Below are 19568 nucleotides of genomic sequence, written 5' to 3' on the forward strand. Positions count from 1 at the left end.
TATTTCCATTATCTTTGAGTGATAAGGCATCTCAATGGCTGGAGACATTACCCAAGGAAAGCATCAATACTTGGGATGATTTGGTGAGCAAATTCTTAGCTAAGTTCTACCCACCTCAGAGAATCATTAGACTGAAGACAGCAGTGCAAACATTCACTCAAATGGATGGAGAATCACTTTATAAGGCATGGGAAAGATATAAGGCCTTGATCAGGAAGTGTCCCCCTGAGATGTTTATTGAATGGGACTGACTTCAAAATTTTTATGAGGGCTTGACTCTAAAAGCTCAAGAGGCTCTGGATTATTCAGCAGAAGATTCAGTACAGCTAATGAAGACAGTTGAAGAAGCCCATAATCTCATAGACACTCTGACCAATAACTAATACTTTTATGCTCATCAAAGGCAACGCCAACCAGCTCAAAAGAAAGGTGTGTTGGAGCTGGAAGGTGTGGACACTATCTTGGCACAAAACAAATTGATGCATCGGCAAATTCAACAACAAATGGACATGATGGCAAAGAGAATTGATGGACTTCAAGTGGCTATAGTAAACACAGCAAGCCAACCTTCAAATGCATGGAGCCAAAGTGAAGAAGCTTTTGAGAAATACAGCTATAAGCAGCAACCAGAGCAAGTCCAGTACATGCATAACACCTCAAGCTCTTCTCAGAATGACTTCCATGGGGATACATACAATCCATCATGAAGGAATCATCCCAACTTGAGGTGGGGTGATAATCAGAATTCATGGCAAAGGAACCACAATTCCAACAACTCCCGCAACACAAACAACCAAAATCACTCTTCCAATAACACTAACCAATACAGAAACTCACAAAATACATATTATCAACCCCACAACAACTCACAAAACCACCAAAATAACTTCTCCACATCCACATTCTACCCACAAAATACCCCTGCAACTAATTCAAACAACTTCCAGCAACAACCATCCCATTTCACAGAACCACAACCGAATCCAGACTCTCAGAGAATCTCTAGTCTAGAGATAATGATGGAAAAACTTATGAAAAATCAAGAGATTGCAAGACAAGATCAGGAAGCTGCAAGGAAAGATCAAGCCCTAGCATTCAAAAACCAAGAAGCCTCAATCAGGAATCTTCAAAGTCAAGTAGGGCAATTGGCTAGACAAGCTGAAAGACCAAACAATGCTTTCCCAAGTGATACCATTCCAAATCCCAAAGAAGAGTGCAAAGCAATCTAATTAAGGAGTGGAAGAATACTGGAAAATGACAAGGTTGATAGTAAAGTGGCAATTGAAGAGAAGGAACAGGAGAAGCTCAAGCAGAAGGAGGAAGAGCCACAAGCTCCAAAGAAGGGAAAGCAAGTCATGGAAGAGCATCCACAAGAACAGAGGAAGGTGGTGAAACCTTACACTCCTCTACCATACCCTCAAAGGTTGCAAAGAGAGCTCAAGGACCAACAATCTCCCAAGTTTCTAGAGGTTTTTAAGAAGCTGGAAATCAATCTCCCACTTGCTGAAGCATTGGAGCAGATACCTTTCTATGCTAAGTTCCTCAAGGAACTCATTAACAAGAAGAGAAGCTGGAATAAAAAGGAGACCGTGATCTTGACACAAGAATGCAATGCAGTAATTGAAAAAGGTCTTCCACCAAAACTCAAAGATCCTGGAAGCTTCTTTTTTCCTTGCACCATTGGCAGCATGTCCATTGATAAGGCACTGTGTGATCTAGGATCAAGTATCAATCTGATGCTCTATCTATGATGAGATGGTTGTATATAGAAGAGGTAAAGCCTACACAGATGTCCTTGTAACTTGCTGATAGATCAATCGTAATCCCCAATGGAGTGGTTGAGAATTTCTTAGTCAAGGTGGGTAAGTTCATATTTCCAGCAGATTTTGTGATCCTGGATCTAGATGAAGAGGGAGGCGATTCTATCATATTAGGAAGGGCCTTCCTAGCCACAGCAAGATCCATCACTGATGTGGAGAAAGGAGAAATGACCTTGAGAGCACATGATGAGCAGATCATTCTAAATGTCTTTAAGGAGATGTAGCATCCTGCTAAAAAGAAAGGTTGCATGAGAATTGAGGAGGAAGACGTAAACTAGAAGGAAAAACCCAAGAAAGCACTCATCAACTCACCCTTGGTGTAGAGGACTAATATTGAAGAAAAACAAAAGGGTAATGAAGATAAGAAGGCTGAGAATGGATTGCAAAAAGAGGTTACAAGATTAATCATTAAAAAGAAAGCCTCTGACATAAAGCCTGCTGCTAAGAAAGAAGGGTCACCAAAGAAAGGAAAGAAGAGCAAGAAAAATGTTCCAAAAGGGTGGAGAAATAAGAAAATCCCAACTGAAGAGTTCTCAGAAGGAGACAAAGTAAAAATGATCTACCAACAGTTGGAGACATTCCCACAATCTGATGATTATTACACTGTCAACAAAATACTATCGTTGGAACATATAGAGATTGTTCATTAAAGCACAGGAAAAAGGCTCACAGTGAGAGGGGACAAGCTAAGGCATTATAATCATCATCCACCTTAACAGAGAACTGACGTCAAGCTAATGATGATAAATAAGCACTTGTTGGTAGGCAACCCAACCAGAGGTAGTTTTCTTTTCCTAGCTATTTCAGTAAAAGGGTTAAGTAGATTTATCTGTATTGCAAGGAGCTAAGTTTGGTGTTGCACACCAAAACAATTCAAGGGTGAATGTAGGATGCTAAGTTTGGTGTTCCACCAAGAATTTCATTTAAAAACACATTTCAACCCTCTGCATAAATGGTCACTAGCTCCAAACAATCGGGGAAACTACTCAACCATTGTCTGCTTTCTAGTTTTTAGTTTGCTTCCTTTAGTAAAAGCACAAGGTTTCATGTATATGATTGATCTGCTGCATAAGAGGTATTGGCAAGGAACTAAGTTTGGTGTTCACACACCAAAGTAAGTTCAAAAGCCTATAAACATTCATGCATGTTAACCATTTTTCAAGTACTTGGAGGACAAGTAACTTCCACTATCAATGCAGAAAATCATTCAACTTTTTGGAAGTACTATACATCATCATCGAGGAAAGCACAAAAGCTGAGGAGAATGATGAAGGACTAAGCAAGAAGAGGCCAAAAGGTTGTATTGTCACTCAACTGTTTATACTTTGAAGTGCTTTAGTTGGAAGTTTAAATGCACCCCTGCTGATTAGTTTTGATTAGTTTAAGTAGTCTGCATTATGTTTATTTACTGCTTTTTCATATTTTTAATTATGTGATCTAGCCTGAGTGTCTACTTCCTTCACGTCTGCTTGAATTCATGTCTTGTTCCCCTTTGCATAAATAACAGAAAATGTTGAAATAGAAAGTGAAATTGTCCAACTTAATATGAATGAAAAAAAAGTTCAGTGGTGGTATGTGCTAGAATGTTCAAGTAAGCTCACTAATAAAGAAGAAGGCTAGAGTGTTCTTTTTAAGTATGAACTTAGGACTGTCTGTGAAATCTTAGTAAATAAAGATCCTTGAAAAAACAAAGAGTAAGAAGAAAAGGAAGAAAAGCCAAGAATTGGCAACAAAAAAAATGAAAGAAACAAATAATAAAGCTAGACACCAATGTCTTAGACCTTAAGATACATGCCTATGGTGCTTTTGTACTAGGATCTGCTTGGACAATTAAGTTCTGAGGAGTATTTTAAAACTTGGTAACCTGGATTAACTAATCCGGGATTATCAACCGAAAGTCCACTATCAAAATCAACCTAGTTACAAGGCATTTAGTAACCCAAAGAGGTGCTGGGCATCAATGTTCTTAGGAAGAATTGTGAGCTAAATGTCTGTGGTGAAGATGTGTTGATTGAAAAACAAGCTAAAAAGCTGCTGCAACACATGACACTAAGCTGCAATTAAGGAATAAATTTCTCAGCAGAAGAAAAAGAAAAAAAAATCAAACATCAAGGATCAATAAATAAAGGTTTCACAGGAGCACCTTGGTTAGCACTTAAAGGATAACTCAAAACCTAAAAACTAATAAAAATAGAGCTTCAATTACAGTCTGCATGAAACCCCATGAACCTAGACTGAGTGCTTTCAAATAAGGATGAATATACTACTCTGTTTCCTTTCATTTTTCTCATGTTCTACTGTTTGCTTGGGGACAAGCAAGATTTAAGTTTGGTATTGTGATGACAAGTCATTTTAGGCTAGTTTTACTAGCAATTTTTACTTATTTTTATTAGGTTTCATGCATTTCTTGCACAATAAATAAGTAGTTGGATTGGAATTTCATGTTTGTCTTGATTCAATCAAACATTGTTGATTTTATGCATTATCATGAGATTTATGCAAGATTTATTTGATTATTATGAAATGATGCAAAACCTCATGATTTTGGTGAGACTTTGATTGCATGATTGGTTGATGGCAGATAGAAAAAAGCATAGAAAGAGGAACGCAACGTTCGTTTGGAGAATGCTACGCTCTCTAGCGACGCGCACGCGTATAGGACGCTCACGCGTAAGACAAGAATTTTGGAAGATCCACGTGTATGCGTGCATGACGCGTACGCGTGGGTGTGATCAGCAATCTCAGGACAAGAGCGCTACGTTCTCTTTGAACGAGAGCCTGCGACGATTTCAAAATCCGGAACTCAACTTTGGCCATCGACGCGTACGGGTGAAAGACGCGTACGCGTGGGTGTAACAATGGTGATGAACGGTGCGAACGTGTAGACGAAGCTGCAGCGTGGAAGTGATAATTTGACATCCACACACACGCGTAGAGAACGCGCACGCGTGGGGAGTGGTGCACGAAATTACAATCACACTTTTGCAACTCCGCACAACTAACCAGCAAGTGCACTGGGTCGTCCAAGTAATACCTTACGTGAGTAAGGGTCGATCACACGGAGATTGTCGGCTTGAAGCAAGCTATAGTTATCTTGTAACTCTTAGTCAGGATATCAATAATTCTCAGATTTGATTGTAAAAAGTAAAAGAACATGAAATAAATACTTGTTATGCAGTAATGAAGAACAGGTTGAGGCTTTGGAGATGCTTTGTCTTCTGAATCTCTGCTTTCCTACTATCTTCTTCTTCATGCACGCAAGGCTCCTTCCATGGCAAGCTTTATGTTGTGCATCACCGTTGTCAATGGCTACTTCCCGTCCTCTCAGTGAAAATGTTCCAAATGCGCTGTCACCGCATGGCTAATCATCTGTCGGTTCTCGATCATGCAGGAATAGGATCCATTGATCCTTTTGCGTCTGTCACACACCCAACAATCGCGAGTTTGAAGCTCGTCACAGCCATCCCTTCCCAGATCCTACTCATAATACCACAGACAAGGTTTAGACATTCCAGATCTCAGGAATGGCCGCCAATAATTCTAGCTTATACCACGAAGACTCTGATCTAAATCATGAGGCTAAGAGATATGCATTCAATCTAAGGTAGAACGGAGGTGGTTGTCAGGCATGCATTCATAGGTGAGAATGATGATGTGTGTCACGGATCATCACATTCATCAGGTGAGGTGCGAACGAATATCTTAGAATAGAAGCAAGCGTGATAGAATGGAAAACAGTAGTAATTGCATTAATTCATGAAGAACAGCAGAGCTCCTCACCCCCAACAATTGGGTTTAGAGACTCATGCCGTAGAGAATACAATATGAAACGTGTAAAGTGTCATGAGGTACAAGATGAATTACTAAAAGTAGTTTTTATAGTAAACTGGTGACCTAGGGTTACAGAAAATGAGTAAGCTAGGGTGTTTAGTGTAAAAATCCACTTCCGGGGCCCACTTGGTGTGTGCTTGGGCTGAGCATTGAAGCTTTCATATGTAGAGACTTTTCTTGGAGTTAAACGCCAGCTTTTGTGCCAGTTTGGGCGTCTAACTCCAGTTTTTATGCCAGTTCCGGCGTTAAACGCCAAAATTCTTGAGCTGACTTGGAACGCCTATTTGGGCCATCAAATCTCGGGTAAAGTATGGACTATTATATATTGCTGGAAAGCTCAGGATGTCGACTTTCTAACTCAATTAAGAGTGCGCTAATTTGGCTTCTGTAGATCCAGAAAATCCACTTTGAGTGCAGGGAGGTCACAATCAAACAGCATCTGCAGTCCTTTTTCAGCCTCTGAATCAGATTTTTGCTCAGGTCCCTCAATTTCAGCCACAAAATACCTGAAATCACAGAAAAACACACAAACTCATAGTAAAGTCCAGAGAAGTGAATTTTAAATAAAAACTAATAAAAATATAATAAAAACTAATTAAAATATACTAAAAACATACTAAAAATAATGCCAAAAAGCATATAAATTATCCGCTCATCAGCGAGCGCTCATGGCCCGAATGTAGCGCTCATTTAAAGAACGCTACCAAAAGATGTGCACACGTGTATAATACGCGCACGCATGGTAGAGGCTGAAGATAGTGACGGTGGGCATGCGTATGTTATGCGTACGCGTCGATGTGCAAAAAATGCAAGCGACCCGCACGCGCAGGGGACGCGTACGCGTCTGTGAATGAACACTACTCTCTCTTTGAAAACGCTACGTTCTCCTGATGCTGCATATAAGTACCTTTTCTGACCCACTTTAACAAAGGCCAAAAAGCCCACTCCAAGTACCTGATGACTGAATTAAAAAGTGTATAAATAGAGGAGAATTTGATTTCATCGGGGGCTTCTTTTTAGAATTTTAGAGTTTTTAGTTTCTTGGGAGGATAGCTAGCAGATCTGGTTTTGATTTTTCTAATTTCTTTCTGTTCTTCATCTTCTGCAATTTTTCTTTTTTGTTTTGTCTTAGAGCAAGGATAAACTAAACCCCAATTTCATTAAGGGGAGGAGCTCTATTGTAATTCTAATGAATCAATAAAATTCTTCTTCTTCTCTATTAATTTATGTAGCTATTGGGTATCTTTTGTTTTGGTTTTGAATTACACACTCCGGAAGGGGGTTTAATTCAGTGATTTCTCGTGTGAGCCTCGGAAGGGGAATCACTTGCATTAGAATTGGAGCTCTATCCTTCACTACTCTCTTGATCAACACCATTCGGGAGGAATTGAAATCCTGAGAGTTAGTGTGGCTTATGGATGAGAAAAATGCACTTAACCTCTTCTCATGACAATTAGATCAAGGAATTGGCAAGATTGATTGTGATTAGAGAGATTGGATTGCCAAGTCTTCCGAGGGTTACCTGAAACTGAAGGTCGATCTCGGATGAGATCTGCTGTGGCAGCCAGAACTGTTGTGTCCGACTTGTTGACTTTGGAGGTGCTGCTGATCCTTGATCACCGGAGGGTGGTGGTACCTACAACAGATTCCAATGCTTAAGTTAGCATGGGCTTTAAGCAGGTATTTTGTAGAATCAGAGTATGAGTTATACCTGAGTGCTCTGTGTATTTATAGAAGTGTGGGCTAACCTTTCTAGATAAGATAAGTTAGTTATCTTATCTTATCTTTAAGTGAAGTCATCTTATCTCTAAGGGGAACCGCCTTTATCTTTCTAGGCTTTAGCTGCCTTTAGATTGGGCTGTGTCCCTTTGTTTGGACCTGCTTGGGCTTCTTATGGTGATTTGGCCGAACTCTTTAAAGAAGAGGACAGGAAACCTGACTTGAAGAGGTCGGTCGCTTTGTCTTCAATCAGCCCGGGTCGGATAGCTCATCCCAGGGTATGAACAGTGCCCCTACTTGAGCTCAACTTTTCCCTTAAGGTCATGTCCTTTAGACTTCGATCCTTTTGAGGAAATCGAGCTCGAGCATTTCACCTTGGGTCGATCTCTAGTATGACTGCTGCTGGGACTTGAATGCGGAGCATTTTCTTTCTTTTTCCTCTTTAATTACAGCACGCGTTGTGCTTTCTTGGGAACGTGCAAGGGTTAAATGCTCATTAACTCCTCTTTTTCTGTTCCCTTGTTTCCCTCTTTTTCATTTCATTTTGAATTTTTACGCCTCATCTTTCAGTTTCTCTTCTCCTTTCTCTTTGCTTTTCCTTGCTGTAATGCTTCGTTCCTCTACCCCCTCTGTTTTTGCGTCTTTGTGCTTCCCACTTTCCTTGCTCCGAAAGCGATTGTTGGTGTGGATTCGTCACTATTTCTTCTTGATTCTTCCCTCGCGCTTGCTTCTTCTTCCTCTACAGGTTGGTATTTTCTTCCCCTTTTATGTTTTCGATAATCACCTTCTTGTATGTCTGCACTGTTGCATGTGATTTTTACTGATTTTAACCCCTTCAAAAAAAGATTGTGTCTTTCTTTTTGGCATTTTCTTTTCATAATTTTCTGAAAAAGCTTGCATCTTTGTGGTGATCCCTGCACTCTTTTGCTGTGATGTGTGCCTGGTAATTTTCGCTTTCTTAGGGTTTTATTGTTTGCCACAATTTCTGTCTCTTTTCGTGGTTGTATCCTGATCAAAATCTTGGCTTTTGTGGATTCGTTGGTAGATTTATAACTTTGAATCCTTTTTGTAGCTTTGATGATAAACTATCAGTAGGAAAGGTTGCAACTTTGATGTTTTTTGTTGGTGATGATGACTTTCTTGCTATTTTGTATGGAGTGTTGTTGCCAGAGAAGGATTGTGATTTCTTGTTGAGAGATGTTAGGGGATAGACTTGTCGATTTCTTTCTTTCCGGGCTCTTTCCTTGTTATTGCCTCCAAAGGGGTGCCCCTGGACTTTGGTGTGAGTCCTGGGGTTTCCTTTTTACTGCCGTTTCTGAGTCTTTGATGTTCATATGTTATTATTTGAGTTGTTTCCATTTTTGCCTGAGTTTTTTGGTAGTAACCCATTTTTTCTTTTTCTTACTGTAGGAATAGTTGAACTATGTCTTCCCGCAAAAACATTGTTGAGATGTCTACTAAGATTCCGAATGGCATGTCTGATTGGCTGGATTCCATAGTTTTGATGTGTGTTACTGTGGCTGACCCTGAGTACTGCATGTGACTTAGGAGGCACCATAGAATTTGTAGTAATAGGGACCAGGAGAAAAATTATGAGTTGGTGTCACCTGACCCTGAGGAGAGGGTTAGTTTTCCTCCTTTGACTTAAGGGGAGCGTCCTTTTTTCTATGCTTATGACTACTTCTTCAGTCAATTAAACATTACCATTCCTTTTACCCTTTTTGAGACCGAGCTATTGTGGTCCTGCATTGTAGCCCCTTCCCAGATTCATCCGAACTCGTGGGGTTTCATAAAAATCTTCCAATTGTTGTGTCAAGAATTGGATATCCAACCTACCCAAACTCTCTTCCTTTACCTTTTTGTGTTGATGATAAACCACTATTTTATGGTTTATCTTGTACTCAATTGAGTGGTGTTTATCAACTCTTTACCGACTTATTCATACTATTTGCATGTTTTACATTTTCCTTCCTGGTTTTGTGCTAGGATTGAAAATATGTTTCTTTGATCTTATATTTGCTTATTATTAATCTTCTCTTATTACCATTAGATGCCTTGATATGTGTGTTAAGTGTTTTCAGAGATTACAGGGCAGGAATGGCTCAGAGGATGGAAAGGAAGCATGCAAAAGTGGAAGGAATACAAGAAGTTGGAGAAATTGCTAAGCTCTCCAGCCTGACCTCTTCGCACTCAAACGGCTATAACTTTAGCTACAGAGGTCCAAACGATGCGGTTCCAGTTGTGTTGGAAAGCTAACGTCCGGAGCTTCGATTTGATATATAATTTGCTATAGCTGCCCTGAAGTTAGGCAACGCGAACGCGTGAATAACGCGTCCGCGTCGCATCTGCAAACCTCAACCCGCGAGGCCGCATGGACGACGCCTCCGTGTCACTTGCCTGCAACCTGGACGTAACAGAAATCGCAGGGGGCGATTTCTGGGCTGCTTTTGACCCAGTTTTCAGCCCAGAACACACAGATTAGAGGCTATAAAGTGGGGAAATGCATCCATTCATAAAGGAGCTCGCCAATTTAGTTATTTGCCATGTTTTAGATCTAGTTTTGGAGAGAGGTTCTCTCCTCTCTCTCTCTCATAGGATTTAGGATTTAGGACTTCTCTTAGTTTTAGGAGTAACTCTCAATCCCAGGTTCTTTATTTTTATTTATTCTTCCAATTTAGTTTATGAACTCTTCATGTTAGATTATAATTTCCCTTATTAATGTTATTTGAGGTATTTCAATTCATGATTGATTTTTTTAATTTATGTTATTGTTGCTTTACATCTGAAGGCATTTTTATTCCAGCAAATTTACTTTTTCTTCTTTTGGTCTTGGTTAAGAAAGCAGTAACTTAGGAGTTATCTTATCTCAACATAATTGATAACTGATATATTTCCTAATTGAACTGAGCTTCAATAATCCCAACCTTTTCTTAGGAAATAATTAGGATTCGAAGATCAAACTAATTAGTCCCTTGACTTTCCTTTACTTTAGTAAAAGTTAACTAAGTGAAATTAAGATTCAACTTTCATTGTTATTGATAAGGATAACTATGTCTGGACTTCCAATTTCTCATACCTTGCCAAAAGTTTGCTTTGCAGTTATTTATTTATTCTAATTGCCATTTAATTTACCCGCCATTAAGTTACTTGTTCCTCGTTCTTGAAACCCCAATTTACAATCTCCATAACCAATAATAAGAACATACTTCCCTGCAGTTCCTTGAGAAGACGATCCAAGGTTTAAATACTCGGTTATCAATTTTAAAAGGGATTTGTTACTTGTGACAACCAAAACATTTGTAAGAAAGGTTGATTGCTTGGATTAGTAACTATACTTGCAACGAGTATTTACCATAACTTCTAAACCATCAATCTTCCGCTCTTTCAAAATGGCGCCATTACCGGGGAACTGCTAACGTGTGCCTTATTATTGGTTATTGTAAATATTTTTTATTTTGCTTGTTTATTTATTTTTATTTTTCCTTTTTAATTTTATTTGCTACTATGAACTCTCACCCCTCTCGCTTTGAGTTTGGTTCTAACTTTGTTGAAGGAAATAGAAGTTACAGTAGGAATATGCATCAAGGTCAGACCAATCAAGGATGGATGGAGCCAAGAGGATCTAATCAACCCTTTAGGCAACAACACCCTCCAAGATATCATGGACAACGACCATTCTACAATGCATACCCAGTTGATAGATATGGTGGAAAATCTTGTAACTACCAACAAGCCCCACCCCGTGCCTATAGACCATCATCTCAACATAACCTCGAACCACTACACTCACAAGCTTCTCTTCACCATTCGCCATCGTATGATCCTTTTCCACCCCAGTTCCAATTCAATCACTCCTAAGCACCACCACTTCCCTATGTTTCATGTCCAAATCCATCACCCAGAGAATCAGAGGTTCACCTCAAGGCAACAGTAAATAAACTTCAAACAACCATTCGACAACTGGAGCAAGCAGTAATTCAATTAGCTTCTAGACGCGCGAACATTCAAGGACCAACCACAGCCCCATGTGGACAATATAATGACGAGCGTAGCATGAAAGAAATACTAGAGACTCCAGTGGACAAGACAGAGAATGAATTTGTACTAGAACAAGTAGAAGAAGCTGTCATTATGCAAGAAGAAGAGTTGGTTGAAGATCTAGGAGACGTTGAACCTCCATGGGAATCTAGAGTTGAGGAGAACTCCGTCAAGGACATTACAGTTGATGCTAAGGAGGATAGTGCACAATCCCCAAGGCAACTCATTTATGAAGAACTAGACAGAATAACCCAGGACACATATTCCCTTGATGATGATAGTCACAAGTCTAGCTCTCTTAGTAATGAACTTGCATCCGCAAGTGAATTCTCTGAGATCGAAGAATCTTCCCCAAATGAATACGAAGATGATGCAGAGGTAGATTTCTCTCAACGTCCCATCTATGACTCGAGTGATGAGGAAGACATAGAAGACTTTGACCAGGACTCAGATGCATTTGAAGAACCTTACAAGGAAGTGGAGGAATTCACAGAAGAACTCAAGGGAGTAGAACTCACAGAACCATTGGAATCACCTACCCCAAGGCCATTACCGCCTAATACAAGCTTCAAGTGGGTACAATCCTTAACATTTAACTTTACTTATTCACTTGAATATGGTTTACTTGAAACAGATGGCCAACTTAGAGCTCTATGCGGCTTTAAGAGTAAGAGGGAAATGGCTCGTGCTCAGAGCTGGTGCACAAGGTTCAATAAGGTTCCACGCTTCAACTTGAAGTGCACGGATTGGTATCATGCTCAATTGAATGGATCTCGGAAAATGTTTGGTCATCTTGGTGAGAATATAATTTCCAAACCTCCTGGATGGAAAAGTATAGATCAAAATAAAGGCGGATTTAGAACCAAAGTTTGGGATCCTGGAAAATATTCTGATATTCATCACCCCGGGAGCCTGAAAATCTGTTTGAAGTTGCTCAGAAGCTTCACATGCCTAGTTTGGGACCCCGGAGGCTGTTGGCATTCCAAACATTGGTGGAGATTTCTGGATGAATTTAATCACAAGCCACCATAATAGGAAGCTCAGCTAATGTCCAACTTAAGGACTTTAACTAAAAGTGCTAGGTGGGAGACAACCCACCATGGTATGATCGTTCCTTTTGCAATTTTAATTTTATTTAGTTTTTTTTTTGTTTTTGAATTTTATTTTTATTTTATTGAACCTGGAATCATGCATAGCATTCACATTAAGCATTATATTCTGCATACTGCATTCTGAATTCTACATAAGAAAAAAAAATCGCAGGTATTGGGAGAGAATAATGAACAGAAAGTTACGCAGGAGCAGCGTTGGAGGCGTGCCAATTGCACAAATTGTCCCACGCGACCGCGTCATATGGGAATAATGGCCTCCCACGCGACCGCGTGCCCTACGCGGCCGCGTGACCAGGATTTCGACGTCAAAGTGGTGCACACCCGAAAGTTGTGCGAGAGTGGTGCTGGATTGGTGCTGAACGCATAATCCTTCCCATGCGGTCGCGTGACCCACGCGACCGCATCATACCCTTCTAAAGCCCACTCATGCGATCGCATGCCCCACGCGATCGCGTCACTTAAAATTTGGCAATTAATGATTTTGAACAGAGAGTTGTGCGAGTGCGAGGCTGCCCTCGCGCCAATCGCATAAAATGGGTGATGCGACCGCGTGACCAACGCGACTGCGTCAATCAGTTTAAGCGCAATTCGCACGACCGCGAGCCCCACGCGGCCGCGTCGCTCGCGCCGCACAACTCATTCAAAATATCTTATATATTTCTTTTCCAAATCCTTATTTTTTCTCTTTTCTTATTTCTTTCTTCTTCCTTTCTTATTTTTTTCTCTTCCATTCTATTTTATTTAATTTGTTTGCATACTTTCATTCATTTCATATTTTTATTATTTTACCATTGGTGTTCAAATATTCCTATTCCACTGTTACATCTTTTCTGGTATTTTCTTGGTGCTTAGTGACTTGTTTAATTCTGATTGAGTAATATTATTTAAATCAATGCCAATTTTTTATATCTGTATTACTTTTGCATTGACATGAATTTATATTATCTCTCCTTCCTCACTCTCTTCCCCATTGTTGTAAATTTTGCACCATTGGTATGCCATGTGCTTCTATTGTTTTTCTCACGTACATGTTGAAGCTTCCATGTAATTGAGACCCTTATTATCTGGCATTAACACCGATATTTTATTTATTTTCTATCTTTAATTTTGGGTTACTTTTCTTCTTTTTCTCTTCTTCAGGATGGCCACCAAAGAAGGGAAAGGGAAAACTTCTAAAAGGGGAGACAAACAAGTCCATCTGCACAATCCTTGAAGGAAAGCATCAGTTGGAACAACCCGTCCACCTGCACATCTCATCATGCACCGAGGACGGTGCAATCTTTAAGTGTGGAGAGGTCGATACCGATCTCCATGGGTTAGTATTTTCTTATCAACACCAATATTTTATTTTCCTTGTTAGTTGTTGCATTTGCATGTTTGATTGCATATTTATTTGATTTTATGCATTCAGTTACTACTTGGTTGAAGTAATATTTTCTTTTCCAAGAAATTTTTATATTATTTCACTAATTGAAAAATTTTTATGTTAAAACTTGTTTGAAGTTGTATTTGGAACATGGTTTTTAAGCCAAAGAACACACAACCTGTGAGATTTTGAGCTTATTTACATGGTTACATTATTTAACCATAAATTTTTATTCTTGTGTGTTTTCTTCTCTATAATTGCAATCTTTGCTTTGTTCCATTCTATATGTCCATTATTTAGTGTATTTACATGCTTGCATATGATTGAGGCCATTACTTGTTATTAGCTCACTTATCCCAAATAAGCCTACCTTTTACATCACCCTTGTTAGCCACCTTGAGCCTTTTTATCCCCATTTATTCTGTTCTATAACCACATCACTAGCCTTAAGCAGAAAAACAATTAAATATCCCAATTGAATCTTTGGTTAGCTTAAGATAGAGATTGTGTATCAATTAAGTGTGGGGAAATTATGGGAACATGAGTTCATAAGGGAATGTGTTAAGTTTTTACTTTGATAAAATATTGGGAATTTGGGTACCTACTCATGTGAGACCAGAAAAATTAAAAATCCATGTGCATTGATAAGTTATGTTTATTTTTCACTAAAAAAAAAGAGAGAAAAAGTAAAAATATATATATAATATAAGTAAATAAATAAGGGGACAAAGTTACCCCAATATTAAGTTTAATAAAAGATCAATGCACATGTGATAAAAATTAAAGAAAATTTGGTACATGAGTTGGGAATTATACAAAAGTGGGAATTATGGGTAGCTAGGCATGAATTTAAAAGTATATAGAGTATATGTATATTAGGTGAGAGCTTAGGTTAATTAAAGATTCATATTATAGCTCACTTGGCCATACATATATCCTTACCTTTACCTCAGCCCCATTACAACCTTAAAAAGACCTCATGATGTTTGCATTGGTACATTAAATATTTGTTGATTGGTTAGATGAAGAACAAGGTTTAGAAAGCATGACTAGAGAAGAGTAGAGTGAATAACCCTATACACTTGAGAGATTAGAGTGATATACACTACCAGTGAGGATTCAATGCTTGATTCTATGTTCCCTGCTTTTATGAGCTGTCTTCTTACAAGTTTACTTGCTTTTTATTGTACGATTTGAATTAGTGGAAATTGGTTTGTATTTGTCTTGGAGAACTTGTTTACTTTTAAACCAAGTAGGTAGAAACATTTTTCATGTAGTTGCATTCATATAGATAGGATTGCATTTCATACATCCTACCATTCCTCTTCATCTTTATAGCTTCTCTTGAGCTTAGCATGAGGACATGCTATTGTTTAAGTGTGGGGAGGTTGATAAACCACAATTTTATGTTTTATCTTGTACTCAATTGAGTGGTTTTTATCAAATCTTTACCCACTTATTCATACTATTTGCATGTTTTACATTTTCCTTCCTGGTTTTGTGCTATGATTGAAAACATGCTTCTTTGATCTTATATTTGCTTATTATTAATCCTCTCTTATTACCATTAGATGTCTTGATATGTGTGTTAAGTGTTTTCAGAGATTACATGGCAGGAATGACTCAGAAGATGGAAAGGAAGCATGCAAAAGTGGAAGGAATACAAGAAGTTGGAGAAACTGCTAAGTTCTCCAGCCTGACCTCTTCGCACTCAGACGGCTATAACTTTAGCTACATAGGTCCAAACGACGCGGTTCTAGTTGTGTTGGAAAGCTAACGTCCGGGGCTTCGATTTGATATATAATTTGCTATAGCTGCCCCGAAGTTAGGTGACGCGAACGCATGAATGACGCGTCCGCGTCGCATCTGCGAACCTCAACCCGCGCGGCCGCATGGACGACGCCTCCGCGTCACTTGCCCGCGACCTGGACGTAATAGAAATCGCAGGGGGCAATTTCTGGGCTACTTTTGTCCCAGTTTTCAGCCCAAAACACACAGATTAGAGGCTATAAAGTGGGGGAATGCATCCATTCATAAGGGAGCTCGCCAATTTAGTTATTTCCCATGTTTTAGATCTAGTTTTGGAGAGAGGTTCTCTCCTCTCTCTCTCTCGTAGGATTTAGGATTTAGGACTTCTCTTTGTTTTAGGAGTAACTCTCAATCCCAGGTTCTTTATTTTTATTTATTCTTCCAATTTAGTTTATGAACTCTTCATGTTAGATTATAATTTCCCTTATTAATGTTATTTGAGGTATTTCAATTCATGATTGCTTTCTTTAATTTATGTTATTGTTGCTTTACATCTGAAGGCATTTTTATTCCAGCAAATTTACTTTTTCTTCTTTTGGTCTTGGTTAAGAAAGCAGTAACTCAGGAGTTATCTTATCTCAACATAATTGATAACTGTTATCTTTGCTAATTGAACTGAGCTTCAAAAATCCCAACCTTTTCTTAGGAAATAATTAGGATTCGAAGATCAAACTAATTCATCCCTTGACTTTTCTTTACTTTAGTAAAGGTTAACTAAGTGGAATTAAGATTCAACTTTCATTGTTATTGATAAGGATAACTAAGTCTGGACTTCCAATTTCTCATTCCTTGCCAAAAGTTTGCTTTGCAGTTATTTATTTATTCTAATTGCCATTTAATTTACCCGCCATTAAGTTACTTGTTCCTCATTCTTGAAACCCCAATTTACAATCTCCATAACCAATAATAAGAACATACTTTCCTGTAGTTCCTTGAGAAGACGACCCGAGGTTTAAATACTCGGTTATCAATTTTAAAAGGGGTTTGTTACTTGTGACAACCAAAACATTTGTAAGAAAGGTTGATTGCTTGGATTAGTAACTATACTTGCAACGAGTATTTATCATAACTTCTAAACCATCAATCTTCCGCTCTTTTAGTTGACGAAGCCTGGGGTAGCTAAGAAGAAAGTATCCTGGGTTTTTTTTTGAGCTACTCAAGGAAAGAAAGTGTTCTTTATGTATGATGAGTCCTTTAGGGACTTTAAAAATTACTATTTCAAGGTCTGAGTTGTTGAGGGTGTTCGCCCTTTCTTCTTGGATGAGAATAATGAGCCCACCTTCCCTTTATGCTGGCAAAAGAATGTAGTAATGGCTAGGTACTCTTGGGAAAGTCTGGATGAGGTCGAGCAGGCCTTTGTAAATGTGTTAGAGAAAAATTGGGGGGGAGGGGGAGCCTCTTCATCTTGACACAAAGAAGTTTCTAGGAGATCCTTCTCTTCTTCGTGCTGAACTGGGTAGTGACCGACTTCTTTTCAACAGTTTTGCTTTGTGCTTGAATTTTGCCTTTTTCTATTTGTGACTTGTTTTTTTGGTTCCTTCTTTGTAGAGATGGTGAAATCTACGGACTCCATGAAACACTTTCGGAGGGCTAAGAAAGCAACAGCTACTCAAAACATCTCGGCCAGGACTGTAGAGGGAGAGTCTTCTCAGGTGCCTCTAAAGAAACCAACATTGGGTACTTCTGGGCCAAGGAAGGTTATTCCAACTCCTCAGGTCCGGACTGTCCCCTCAGATCCAGTTCGACCATTTTCTGGTGCTGCCTCCTCCCGCACTGCGGCTGGGCCTCCTCTAAAAAGGCAAAAAACTGTTGGTCCTCATAACCTGGATGCCCAGGATTTTGACGCTGTCGAGTTTATTGATGAACAGATTGCTCCCTATGGCCAACTTCCCATGGATGATGTTTCCATCCTTTGCCACTTAGATTTCATTACCCGTAATAGTGTTCGGATGGCCCATATGGGTGCAGCCTTGTTTCGCATTATCCAAGGTTTCCCCAGTCCATGCGATGAAAGCTTTTATGGAGGATGCTAAATCGGAATTTGATAGAATCAAGGGGTTGAAGGATGAGCTTGATGCTAAGGTGGCTAAATTGGAGTTGGATTTGGATAAGGAGAAGTCGCGGGCTACTGCTGCTGAGGCTGCTGCAAACCTGGCTGGGAAAACGGTGAAAAACTACAAGGAGAGCTATAGCTGCACTTATGCCGAGCTGTTGGAGTTTAGGGAGTGGCTTGATTCTACCCAAGCGGATTACGCCAATCTCCAGGGTCATTTGGTAGACACTGTAACGGGTGCTTATGAAAATCTAAAGGCACAGGTCCGAGTTCTTGCCTCAGAGCTCGACCTGACTCTCTTCAACTAGGATAATGTGGTGGAGGATGGCAAGATAGTACCTACCCCAGATGATGAAGATGACGGGTCTCCTCCTGCACCGCCAGCCAAAGCTTCTGCAGCCACGACTTCTTCAACTCCTTCTGCTGAGGTCGACTATCCCGAATCTGATCCTGATTGACAAATTCTTAATCGGGAGGATGGGATTGTGGACGCCACCCCCATGAAGATCATTCCTCCTCCTTCAGCCACGGATGCTACTACTGGGAAAACATTGGACCCCTTATGATTTCTTTGTTTTATCTGTACAGCCCGATTTGTAGGATTTTGAACTCTGTTTTTGTGACTTTTGATGTTGTAGACTTCTTGACCTTAGTTGCTTCTATGCAACTTCATTTTGAAAAAACAAAACATTTTTAAACTCTGAAGCTGCCACTCAGATGGCCTTTTGAGTCTTTTAATGTTTTGTTTTGATGGGTATATTTCTCTGATATACTGTTCATGCCTTTGCAATTTTTGTAGATCTTTATAGAGTATTGGCACTCTGCTGTCCGACCTCTTTTTGATCAGATCTTGTTTTGTCTGTCTTCTGTTTGGGGCGAGATGACCCTTGGGGCTAACTTGTCCGACAACTTTTTAGTTTTCTGGTAGAACCTTTTTAGTTAGTCTGAACAATTTTGATAGCCTTGTCGTGGAGCCGTGGCTTTTTGGGCAAAGTTATGTCCCTTTTAGCGCATGCTTTTCGTTGGTCCGACTTCTCTTGTCGGTCTAAGCTGTAGCTTTCATTGGTCCGACTTCTCTTGTCGGTCCGAGCTAAGTTATTTTTAGTAGTCCATTTTTAGTCAGACCTCGTCAGGCCGCTTTTTATGGATTACTTTTTATAACTTCTTGCATTAATCTGTTTTTATCGCTTTCACCTTGCCGACCTTATTTTAATCGGGCGATGAATTTGGTTTTCACCTTGCCGACCTTGTCGTAATCGGGCAATGAATTTGGTTTTCACCTTGCCAACCTTGTCGTAATCGGGCAATGAATTTTTGCGCTAAGATTAATGCGTCTTGGTAGGAAACTTTTTAGGGAATCTGAAAACATTATTCAAGTAGAAAATAGGCTTATAGACAAGAATGTATACATATGAGTGCTAACCCTTCTAAATCAGGAAATTCTGTAGATCTTGGCTTGGCGCCTCACTAAAAAACCTTTTCAAGAAAAAGAGTGCACCTTGACCTAAGATCTTTATTACTTTGTAACTATAGTACCTTCTTAGGTTACAGGCATGCCATGACCTTAGTAGCTCTCATCCCTCGAGGTTGGACACCTTGTAGTAGCCTTTTCCCAGTACTTCTACAACTCGGTAAGGTCCTTTCTAGTTAGCTGCTAGCTTTCCCTCTGCTGATCGAACTGCTCCGATGTCATTTCGGATTAGGATGAGATCGTCGTTGGTGAAGCTTCACCGAATTACCCTCTGATTATACCTTGAAGTCACTCGACGCTTTAACGCTTCCTCTCTAATCTAAGCTCTTTCTCGGACTTCTGGAAGTAG

This window comes from Arachis hypogaea, chromosome 16 (genome assembly GCF_003086295.3).
Source record: "Arachis hypogaea cultivar Tifrunner chromosome 16, arahy.Tifrunner.gnm2.J5K5, whole genome shotgun sequence".
Taxonomy (NCBI): Eukaryota; Viridiplantae; Streptophyta; class Magnoliopsida; order Fabales; family Fabaceae; genus Arachis; species Arachis hypogaea.